We start from the raw sequence: 12,629 nt of genomic DNA, 5'->3' as shown, positions 1-12,629 counted from the left end.
CTCATATACCAGGCACTCTTCTAACTGCCTTATGAATATTAATTTACTGAGTAGTCAATATAAGCTTAAGAAGTATGTTCTATTAATGTCCCCATTTTACAGATGAGAAAACTGGCATGGTACATTTATGATACTTGACCAAGCTCACTGGCTAGTAAATAGTGGAGCCCAGATAGGAACCCAAACAGTCAGCACTCATCCACCAGCCTATTTATTGAGTATATTTTATATGCCGGACATTGTTTGAGACAGTGGTGTCTATAGCGATGAGTAAAGCTCCAGTTTTGCTATTAAAGCACTTACGTTCTAATAGGGAAAGACAGATTGTAGAAAAATCAAGAAAATATGTTATTATAAGTGTCATACAGAAAATATAAACATTCTAAGATAGTGAAGGTGGATTGAGATTTGCCTTTTTATACAGAATAGGAATGGAAAGCCTCTTAGTTATAGGGCACTTGAACGGAGATCTTCATGAGTTGGGACAGTGAGTCATATGAATTTCTGTGGCAAGAGCACTCTTAGCGTGCAAAGGCCCACAACACAGAGGCCAGTGTGACTGGAGAAGATCACATTGGGAATAGTGAGGTCGTGGTAGAAGCTGATGTGGTCAGAGACTTGGTGGGTCCTGATCTTTTTGGGTTTTATGGGTCACCATTAGGATTTTTCCCTTTCCTTTCAATGAGCCGGCACATCAGTCAGAGTCCCAGCAGGAAACACTGGACACACTCAGACTAGGTCTATTCAAGTGGAGTTTTCATAGAAGGCCTGAGAGTTGTGGACAGGATGGAGGAAAACCACAAAAGGTGGTTGGTACCTGGTAAGCTGGTAAGGCCAGGGCTCTCTTAACACTCCTAAGCCTGAAGGGGCAAGGAGAGGGAATAATAATTGAAATCCAGGGACAAGAGAGGACAGAATTGCATTCCAGGAGCTGAGAGGCGGTCAGGGTTAGTATCAGCCCCAGGTTCTCCTGCAAGAAATAGCCAGGGACAGACATCAATCTCTTTCATCCTTCTGATTTCATGTCTAGGCTCCCCCTTGACCAAACTAAGCCGAAAGCCATAAGGCAAGGAACCCCATTGATGTAGTTCATCTTGACTAACCCTCCTAGGTGCAGCAAGAGAGAGAAGTTGGACAAATGGATGATGTCCAGAATGGTTCACCCCTTTTGTTTCTGAGCATCTACTCTTGTCAGTTACCTGGGTGGAAAGTTCGTATCCTTGCCCAGGAATTCCATCAGCTACTGCACCATCCTGGGTGCTGTCAAACCATTGATACTCCCATGTGTAGTCTAATATAGTTGCCTCCAGAAGTGTTCTTCGTGTAAGATGGGTTGTGGGGTTCCTGGGAGGAAAGTGCCAACAGTAATTAACCTGAAGGTCCTGGCTCCCAGAGGTGGAGACTTTCACCAGGAGGCAACGTGAGGTCCCATTGAACTTTATGACTGCTAATGAGGCCAGCACAACAAAAGAAGTCACTATGGCACGTGGCATGGGTAATTCATCCAGACGATGTTGGACTTCCGGTATTCAGTGAGGGCAGAGAAGACATTTGGCACTCAGGTAACCCATTGGGATGTCTTGATATTCTTTCTCCAATTCTGTTCATAATTAAATGCAGCAGCTGAATTCTGAAAAGGACATGGTGACCAGGTGTTCAGACTCCTCAGGGACGAGGATCTGGATCATTCTGCCATGTAAGCCACCTAGACCAGTAGAGGTGCTAGGCAAGGCTGAGGGGAATCTAAGTGGGACAGTAGGAGGAGCGGGATGGTAAGTGTCAATTACAGCACCAACAAAAGCTGCTGTTGTTAGCTGTCTATAATTTGTCCCACTGATCTTTGTCCCATAAGTTTCCCCAGTCAACATGACCAACCAGAATCCTGTGTGCACTGACCTTAAGAAGCAAGTGCATCTGAGTGGCATCAATGGTGAACCATAATGGAGACAGTGGTATATTTCCCAGATTCTTATTTTGGGACTAAGTCACTTATTCTTGTAGCTGCTGGAAGTGTTCTAAGGGCTGATGCTGCCATCCTCTCTGGGAATTCCCTTGTGCCAAAGGAATGTGCCACACCTAACATTTTGACCTCTCCCAATGGCAGCCCATTTGCAATGACTGTTTCATGTGGGGAGTATAAAGGCCCAATTCCTTCGCCTCAATTTGAGACAGCCTTGCAGTTCCCTATGGGATCAATTATTGTCTCCATTTTAAACCTTTCACAGATCAGTCTCTTAGTCTGTCCAACCTCAGTTCTCTCCTTTAGAGATGATTACCTCAAGCAAGTGACAAACTTTTGGTGCCAAAGCTGCTTCACCAGTAAAATGGGAACAATGAGAGCGCCTACTTCATAGACTTGTAGTAAGGATTCAATTAGTTAATATATGTAAAGCACTTATGAAGCTTCCTGGTATATAGGAAATATGTATTTCATCTTCTATAATGAATTAAAGTTCATTGTAGGGTTGTACTGAGCAAAATAAGACACACAAAAAAGTAAGTATTATGAGATTCTATTTGTATGAATTTCAAGAACAGGCAAAAAATAATTTGTGATAGAAAAAAATCAAAACAGTGCTTGCATCTAAACTCAGATTGCGGTGAAGAGGTGAGGCAGGCATACGGATTGACTGAGCAGGGATGTGGAGGAACTTTATAGGGTGAGGAGAATGTTCTATATCTTGACAGGAGTATAGGTTACATGGGTGTATACATTTGTCAAAACATTGAATTCTACACTTAAGATCTATACACTGCACTGCATGTACCTTATACTTCAATTTAAATCAGATTCATTTTGCTAAGTGAAAGAAGCCAGAGACCAAAAGCCATTTATTGTATGATTCCATTGTATTGCATTTTGGAAGAGGCAAAACTGTAGGGAAGGACAATGAATTACTTGTTTCCAGGGGCAAGGAGTAAGAGAGGGGGATGACTACAATCTGACAGCACAAAGGAATTTGGGAGTGATGGAATTGTTCAATCATGACTGTGTTCATATGTGTATCATGTTCAGTCATGACCGTGTTGAAAGATACACAACTCTATTAATTTGCCAAAATGCATAGCCTTGTTCACTACAAAGAGTAAATATTACTGTAGGTTAAAAACAATAATAATCCAGTGGTAGCAGATGTAAGGTAAAATGGCATACAACCTGTAACGAATGAACCTAACTGTATTACAAATGAAATAACGTAACCACAATGAAGGGAGTGAGAAGGAAACCAAATTTACTTTGGAAAACTGTGTTTTGACCAGATACTATAAGGCTGGATACAAAAAGAACTGTCTCAAAATCTTGTACTCTAGCTCATAAGTTTCTTAGAAGGGTATGGGTTAGCAGTTCTGAAACTACTTTATGTATATACTAGGGCTGAACAACTAAGTAAATATATTGTAGATCATGAGAGCCAGTTTCTCACTGTCAAAGATGTTACAAACGAGGAAAGGGAGAAGGCTATAATGAACATGGGTATTGGATTGGAATTTGAGGCATCAGTATAAATTCATGGTTTTGATGGATAGATAGATAAGGTGCATACATGAAGGACAGTATACATGTATTTCCAAGGTCTGTCAGCTCAGCAGGCCTAGAAGCAATGACACTCCAGTAGCAATGAGAATACCTATCATCCACCAAGATCTTGATTTCCAAAATACTATTCTAAAGAAAAAGGAAGGAACCAGGGCTCTTTGGAGAAATGGTTGATTCCAGGGCTGGGGTAAGGAAAATATAACCTCATCATGGAATATCTCTGAAGGATCTTTATTGTAAAATAAACATTCACAAAGAAGAAGCCCCCCAAATCTGCCTAAAAATCCCCCTGAGGTCCTTGAATAACACCTAAGCTGTCCATGTGCAGGGAAAGACTCTAGGGGACTTAGAAGAGAAAAGCTACTGGAAACTGAAGACTGTACAGAAATTTCGGAGATCACACATGCCAGGAGGTGGTGGCTGGTCTTTTGACTTATCTGGAGTGGAATGATGTTAAAAAAAAAAAAAAGAAAAAAAAAGCCCTGGGTTTCAAGTATGACCCTAGAGATGTCACACTCTGCGAGTCAGTACCATGCACTAAGAGTAAGGGCTAAATCTTAGAAGTCAGTGCCAAACTGAAATAAATCTGTCCTTTTGGAGTCTAAAACCTAGCCTTCAGAGGCTCAGTGTGATCCATTAGTACTATAATTGCCTGCCGTAATGAAACCTAATCTTTAGAGGAAGGTAACATAATTAAGAGCCTCTACAAGGTACTGCTCGCAAGATCCACCACAGAAAACATTACTAGACACACAGACCAGCAGGAAAATGGGCTCAATTATGAATATATAAACCAGCAGAAGCAGACCCAGAGACAATCCAGATATTGGTGTTAGCAGACAAGGACTTCAAAATAACTGTGAATAAAATGGAGGAAACATGGACAATTGTAGAAAATGGAAGTCAAATCTTTAAAGCAACCAAAGAAATGGCACATTGTTTTGAAAGGAGCAATAATAAGACTAATAACTTTTAAAAAGAAACTATGGAAGCCAGAAGACAATGACATCTGATATCTAAAGGATCAAATGAAAAAAAACCCAAACACCTGCCAATCTAAAATACTATGACCTAGGAAAAATATTCTTTGAAACTACAGACAAAGATGTTTTCCAAAGGGGGTTAAAAAAAACAGAGCTGAAAGAATTAATCAACAGCAGAAATGAACTTAAAGAAACACTAAAGAGAGTTTTCAGGCTGAAGGAAAATAATTCCACGTGGAGACACATAATGTTAGGAATGATCAGCAAGAAAGAAAACATACATAAATATGATGAATATTGACTGTATAAAACAAGCCTGTATGCTTTTACAACTTTTATGTAAGTCTAAACATTTTCAAACTAAAATGCTTTTAAAAACACATTGCACTGATCCTCCAAAACTAGAGATGATGGAAGCCACTGCAAGAGATCCTCCAGTCCACCCCCCAATACTAGAGATGCTAGGGGCCCAGCAAGTGGTGCTCACAATCTGCCTCTAACAGTAGGGGTGACAAGCCCTAGTGAGGGACCACCAGTTCCCTCCAAAACTAGACTCAACAGAACCTCGGATAGCAACTGTTATCCCTAAACACAGATGTTGCATCTGAAAAAGTAAGATCTTCATCCTCCCAAAACTAGGAATGATGGGACTCCAGCAAGTACCCCATAGTTACTTCCAATTCTAGAAATCCCAGCAGCCCCATAAGTGACTCCCTCAGCTGCTCCTCAGCACTAGAGAATTGGGAGCCCCAGCCCAGTGACCCACCCAGTCTATGCCAACAAGACAGACAAGGGCAGACCCAGAAAGTGAGGCTTCTGATCTCACCCAACGCTAGAAAAAAGGAGCGCCATAGAGACCCCTCCGTCCCCCTGACTACAGATAAGTGGAATCTCAAGCAATTATCCCAGTCCTCTCCCCAAATTAGAGGCAATGGACCTCCATTCATTACCCATCCCTGCCACCCCAACACTTGAAATATGGGAGCCCCAGGCAAGCAGTAGCCCTCCAGTTTCCAAGCACCAGAGACAACAGGAACCCCAGCCTCATACACCCCGGTTAGCCCTAACATCACAAGGGCTCAAGTGATGCCCTGTATCCCTGCAAGATTAGAGATGTTGGAAACCCTACAAAGCAGCTTAAGATCCCTTACACAATAAGAAGAAAGCAGCTCTAACAAGTGCCACGACATTCTCACCCAACACAAACCCTAGCCTGCCTCCCTTGACTCCCAAGACTAGATATAAGTATCCTCAGCAAAGAGTAACCCCAGTCTCCCCACCTCTGGAGACAAGCAGTGATGACAGAGTCTTAACAGGCAACCCACCAGGTTCTCCAACACAGGTTTTAAACAGATCCCCCAGAGCACTACATCTCATCCCATTATCAAAAAAAAAAAAAAAAAAAAAGTTGATACAAGCATCAGCAAGCAGCACTCTCAACACAAATGAGGGGAGCCCACGGTGCAAGTCCCTCAAGTGTCTCCCAACAGGAGGTGACTTCCCCTGATATCGAACCTGAAGTGAGTTTGCTCACCCATCACACAGCAAGCCAATCTCTGACACCAGCTACAGTGCAAAAAAGGAGGAATTTTATTGCAAAGCACTGAGCAAGGAGGCTGGGCAGCTAAGCTGTAATTCCAAACTCCCAGAGAAGCTGCAAGCAACAGTTTTTATTTGGGGTTTTAGGTGGGGAGGAGGAGCATGTGGCCTTGAGGGCTCAAGTTCTAAGAGTCCTCCACACACAACTATCTGTTCTATGTGTTGCACACGGTGGATTTTTAGTCTTTGACATCTAAAGTTTGCAATCAGTCATTTGTGCTTAATGTGCCTGCAAGATGCCTAGGCACGGCACTGTCAGCAAGTTCCTCTCTTATCAGTGGTCCTCCTGCTGTTCTGCAAGGCAAACTCAGAAACTGGTTATTTTGTTTCCCACATTAACTTTATGGGTAGAAGGCACAGTTTCACCCTAATCCAGGGGAATTTTAACTACTTCATCCTCAGTTTTACCTCTGTGATGACCCTTCCCTTATCCCAAACATGTGGAACATTCTGAGCCCCAGCTGGCAACTCTTCAGCTTCCTCTTGCAATGTAGATGTCTCTGCCCCAACTGTAGTGGAGAGAGAGAGCCCCATTCAACCTAGTGTCTCCTGCCCTGGGGAATGTTGAGGACCCCAGGCTCAGAATAAGGGACAAGCCAGCAGACACCCCCAAGTTCCCCTTATACAGAAGGGGACAGGAGCCCAGGAAGCAAATCCCCAAACATTTCCTGCCCCAGGAAACCCCTCTTATCTGCTGCGTCCCCTCTTGTCTCTCAGAACATCTACTGCTTGAAGGGGCTCTAGGGCTCAAGGAAGGCTGGAGCTGGTGGAGAGGCTGAGAAGGATAGAGAGGAGAGAGGAGTAAAAATGAAGGGGAAAAGGAGACCTTCTATGGTGTCCCAAACCCAGCCATGAATTCCAGAGGCCCCATGCAGCTCCAATCAAACCAGGCTGTTGGGGCCAAGCTGAAGCAGACGAAAAGAAATTCTGGGCTGATGAGGAGAGGTGGCCTGGACAAAATGCAGGTGTGTTGGCTACCTGCCAAGATGGCCACCAATGATCCTTGCCACCTGTATTCATGCCCTGTGCAGTCTCATCCCACATTCAATCAGACATGACCCAAGTGATCAATACAGCACTGCAGAAATGACAGTGTGTCACATCTGAGGCTGCAGCATAAAACACACTGAAGCTTCCTCCTTCTTCTCTTGGATTGTTCCCTTTCTAGGGGAAGCCATCTGCCATACCATGAGGATGCTCAAGCAGCCCTGTGGAGAGATGTGGAGAGGGACCAAGTTGTCAGCATCCATTACTCCCCATTCAGTGAGCCACCTGGGGAGATCTTCCAGACCCAATCAAATTTTGAACTCTAATTAATATGTGTGCTAAGTGTTTGGGAGTGAATCCTACTGCTGTTTACAACCTACTTCAAAATACATTTAAAAAAAGATGGATTGATGGATGATAGTGGGATGGAAGTGGCCAAGGAAGTATAGAAAAATGTTAGTGATGGAATCTAGGTGGCGGACTGTATTAGTTCATTGGGGCTGCCACAGTAAAGTACCACAGATGGTGTTTAAACAGCAGAAACTTGTTTCTCACAATTCTGGACGCTGGAAGTCCAAGATCAAGGTGCTGGCAGGACTGGTTTCTCCTGAGTCTTCTCTCCTTGGATTGTAGATGACGACCCTCTTGCTGCCTCTTCACATAATCTTCCCTCTGTGTATGCGTGCCCCTGTCATCTCTCGGTCTGTACGTCCTAATCTCCTCTTATAAGGACACTTGTCACACTGGGTTAGGGTCCTCCAATGGCTGCATTTTACCTTAATTACTTAAAGTCCCAACCTTCAAATACAGTCACATAATGAGGTATTAGGGATTTGGGCTTCAACACATGAATGGTGAGGGGACAGAATTCAGTCCTTAACATGAGTGTTCACTGTAAAAATCTTTCAAATTATCTCCATGCTTGAACATTTTTCATAATAAAGTGGGTACGGGTTATGTGCTAAGTCAGTAAAGAAAAAAGAGATCGTAAACAAAAAAAATCCTGTTGGAACCACCAGTTGGTCTGTGGAATAGGGATTATCATAGATTTAAATGTAAACATTGAAGTTATAAATGTCCCAGAAAAAACCAAAGGAAAATATTTTATACATAATCTCAAAGGAGAGCCGGTCTTTTTTAAAGCAGAACACAAGAGGTAACAAAATTAACAGATTTGATTTCATTTAAAACATCTGCATGGCAGCAACGTCTAGAGGCAAAGATGAAAAAGAAAAGAGGAAAACATTGGCAACTGACCAAAAAAGCTAATTTGTTAATATTAAAGAACTCCTACCAGCCAGAAAAAGAAAAACTAAGAATCCACTGGAGAGATGGACAGATGCAAAGACTAGTTCACAGACAATACAGAATGCTCTTAACATAAGAGATGATTCCCAAATTCTCCCATCAAAACAAACATCCGAAGTAAAACAGTCCTTTTTTTTTTATCAGATTAGGAACAGTTTTTGTTTGTTTAATATGTTGATGGGATATCAGGATATCAGGGTGGGAGAAAGTGGAACTCAGGTACCACAATGAGGAGGAGGTAAGTTTGAACCACCTCTGCCCGCGGACACAAAGACCTGGCGAGACAGAGAGAGCCGAGCGGAGCCCAGGGCGAAGCGAGGAGAGACGAAAGAGCCGAAATTTCGCAGCGAAATCAGAGAAAGCCAAGGCCAGGCGGAGAGAGCTGGTTCAGGCAACCACTGAGCCGAGGAGCGGCGCGGGGAGGCGGGGAGAGCCGAGGTTAGGCGGAAAGAGACGAAGATGAACGGAAAGAGCCGAAGATGCGAAGAAAGAGCGGAGGCCGGGCGGAAGGACCCGAGGCCTGGCGGGGAGAGCCGAGCGAAGCCGAAAAGCTGCGAGAAGTGGCGGAGAGAGCCGAGCCGAGGTTCCGTTGGGAAGAACGGAGAGGCCGTTGAGCGGTAGAGAGCGCGGAGGTTAGCGGCGCCGCACAGGGATGCCGAGGCGGGGACGGCGGAAAATGAAGGCGGCTGGGCTGGAAGGAGCCGTGGAGGGCGAGCCCGGAGCCTTCCAGGCGCCCGAGCTGCCCCGAGCGCCCCTCGAAGAGGGTCGTGGTCGCCGGTCCCCCGCTACCGTCCTCCCCGCTCCTCCGGCCCCGCCGCTGCCCACGGTGCGGGGCGGTCTGGCCGGACAACGGCGTGTCCTCCGCCCACGACGAGGACGCGCGTGTCCCCACGGCTGGATCCTCCGGACTTGATGGCCCCGTTGAGTTTGGCGCTGATGTCCCCAGCGGAGACTGACCCCTGGGGGTGCAGCCTCTGACTTGCGCTGAGCCCACCTACCCAACACGTGAGGAAGGCCGCTGGGGTGCAGTGACCGCGCCGGCTGACCGGGGGGTCTGGGAAGAGGCCCCCACATCATCCAAGACTGAGGCTGGAATGCAAACTGTGGGCCCCTCCTGACCCTCTGCCCACTTCCAACACCAACGCCGGGTTCTCTTATTCATGGTTTTAATTGTGTGCAACAGAAGGTTTGTTACAATCCGAGCCTCTGGGAGGACGGGGACCTGGGCTTGGGGGTCCACTGAAGCTGCCTCTGTTAGCCGTTGTCCAAATCCGTTATCATTAGAGCGATGCTCCTGCCTCTGAGGTCAGGGTCTACCTGAGTGCTGGATTCATGGAACTGTATCCTGGCTGCAGAGGGGAGGCTGCAAATGGAAGTATCTGGCATTTTCTGCTTTTAGATTGGGAAGCTGGTGTTTTCTCCTCCCAGGATCATAAAGTGGGGGAAGCCCTCAGAGAAGATAGGAGTTCAGTGGGTGAGAAACCAAAAATGATGGCAGATGTCTCCTAGGAGACCCTGTACTTAAAGTTAAGAGGAACCGCTGGAGACCCAACATGCCAGCAACTTTGGGAATTTCTGCTCTAATAGTTTCTATTAAAGTTGCTGCACCTAGAAAGCATGTGTTGGCCTTCGCAATCTTCAGTGGGGTGGCCTCTACCCATCCCAATCTCTGGTTTTATGACCCTTCCTAAGGACTCGACGAGTGTTTACGTTGAAAAGACCTGGTGTCTAAGCAGGTCTGAGCTGACTGGATGGCAGAGAACAAGAAGGGTGATGGGAGACATTGGTCCAAGGCCACTGAAGGTGCAAGTGGGACCCACAAAAGGTGGACCAGTGGAACTCAGATGGCCATCAGCTAATGAATGGGTAAACAAAATGTGATCCGTATATCCATACACTACCTTATTGGGCCCTAACAGATGTGAAGGACACGTGCTACAACATGGAGGAACCTTGAAAACCTATTGCTAAGTGAAAGAAGCTGGTCAAAGAAGACAGCATATATGATTCCGTTTATATGAAATGCCAAATTTAGGCAAATCTGTACAGACAGGAAGTAGGTTAGTGGTTTCTTAAGGCTAGAGAAGGGAGACGGAAATGCAGCTGTAATCCTCGATTATTTCTATTTCGTTCTTTCTACAATTTCTCTCTATTGATATTCTCTGTGAACTGAGATGTCATTCTCTTGATTTTCTTTAGTTCTTTATCACAGCTTTCAGGCAGCCCTTGGAGCATATATAAGACAGTTGTTTTAAAGTCTTGGTCTCCTAAGTCCAATGGCTGGGCTTCCTCAGGGACATATGTCGATTTTCATTTTATTTCATATGAATGGACTGTGCTTTCCTGTAGCTTCATATTGCCTGTAATTTTGTTGAAAACTCGACATTTGGCGTATTACAGTGTGGTCATTGTGAAGATCAGATTCTCCCCCTCCCCAGGTTTTGCTGTTGCTACTTTTGATGAGGTGTAATCCTCCTTTTGTTTAGTGAATTTTCAGACTATTTTTACAAAGACTGTATTTCTTGATGTGAGTGGTCACTGAAGTCTCCTTTTGGTTATCTCAGAGATTTCTTTAAATGCAAGGATCCAAAAGAACACAGTTGAAAAACAAAAAAATCCCAACTCTCCCAGTCTTCGTAGCTGGGCCCCCTGCGTCTCTTCCTTACAGTTCACCCCCTACTCGCATGGAGCCCACAAATCTGCCAGAGGTGCAAACCCAGGGTCTGCTCAGGTGTTTTCTGAACGCACATCCGGCTCTGGGCATCCACATTGCACTCTGGCTCCCTGGGACATGCAGTGGCCCTTCTAAGCCTTTATTCCCCAGAAAACTTCCTCCTCAGGGGCCTCCTTTCCAGATTTTTGGGTCCATCTGTGGCTTGCCCCGGCCATCATCACTTGCCCAGGTGTCTCCCAGTAGCATAGACCTTTAAATCTTTCATCAGGTCGTGCTACCACTTGGAAAATCTTTTCAGCCTGAGGGGAAGAAATACCTGTCTGCTTCTGCTCCGGTCCCTCAGGGACCCGACAGACAGGTCACTGCCATCCAGTCACAATCACCCTATTTTGAGAACCAGGTTGATGTCTGTCCCCTGGCACCAGGGAGCCATTCAAGGAATCTGGGCTCCATCTTCACATCCTCCACTGAACCAGGGAACGGTAGTGTGTCTGCATTAACCAAAAATGCTGCAATGTTTTACCCAAATTCAGCCACCTCTTCCTTCATTCATCACTCCTCTGGTTGATGTAAGTTTTTGTTGTATTCCAGAGTTCTGGAACAGTTGATTCTGTCAGTTTGTCCAGCTGAATGGTTGCTTCAGTGGATAGACTGATTCTGTGAGCACGTTAGTCTGCCATTGTTGTTAACAGGACTGGGGAAATGTTTTGATATGTTACCCTTGTCCTGTTCTCCTTCATGTTCATTTTGTTGCTGGGTGGTTTTCAAAAATTCTTCTTTCAGCAGTGGCCCTGTAGCATAGTGGTTAAGTTCAGCCAGCTCTGTTTTGGCAGTCCCAGTTCATGGGTTCGGATCCTGGGTGTGGACCTATACCACTTGTCAGCCATGCTGAGGTGATGACCCACTTATAAAGTGGAGGAAGATTGGCACAGATAGCAGCTCAGGGCTAAACTTTCTCAAGCAAAAAACAAAAGGAAGATTGGCAAAAGATGTTAGCTCAGGGCTAATCTTCCTAAGCAAAAAAAAAGAAGAAAAGAAAGAAAAAATTTTTTCTTTCACTTTGTAAAATTTCTCTTCCATATGAATTTAAGAATCAACATAAGGGGGCTGGCCCCATGGCTGAGTGGTTAACTTCACGCACTCTGCTTCAGAGGCTCAGGGTTTCACTGGTTCAAATCCTGGGCATGGACCTAGCACTGCTTATCAAGCCGTGCTGAGGCAGTGTCACGCATAGCAGAACTGGAAGGACCTACAGTTAGAATATCCAACTATGTGCTGAGGAGCTTTGGGGAGAAGGAAAAACAAAAAAGATTGGCACCAGATGTTAGCTTAGGGCCAATCTTAAAAAAAAAATCAACATCACAATTTCAAAAAAATTGTATTATGATTTTTAACTTTATTACTTTGAATCAAGTACTTTTGAGGAAGATGACTCCTCCAATATTATTATCATTCAGGTCTGCCTGAGCCATGAAGACTGTCTGTGTACTTTGTATGGCTGCTGCTGACGTCAGCCCTTCAGGTCGCACCTGGCACAAGA

The sequence above is a fragment of the Equus caballus genome, chromosome 7 (assembly GCF_041296265.1).
Source record: "Equus caballus isolate H_3958 breed thoroughbred chromosome 7, TB-T2T, whole genome shotgun sequence".
In the NCBI taxonomy this organism is placed as follows: domain Eukaryota; kingdom Metazoa; phylum Chordata; class Mammalia; order Perissodactyla; family Equidae; genus Equus; species Equus caballus.
This window is presented reverse-complemented; position numbering follows the sequence as displayed.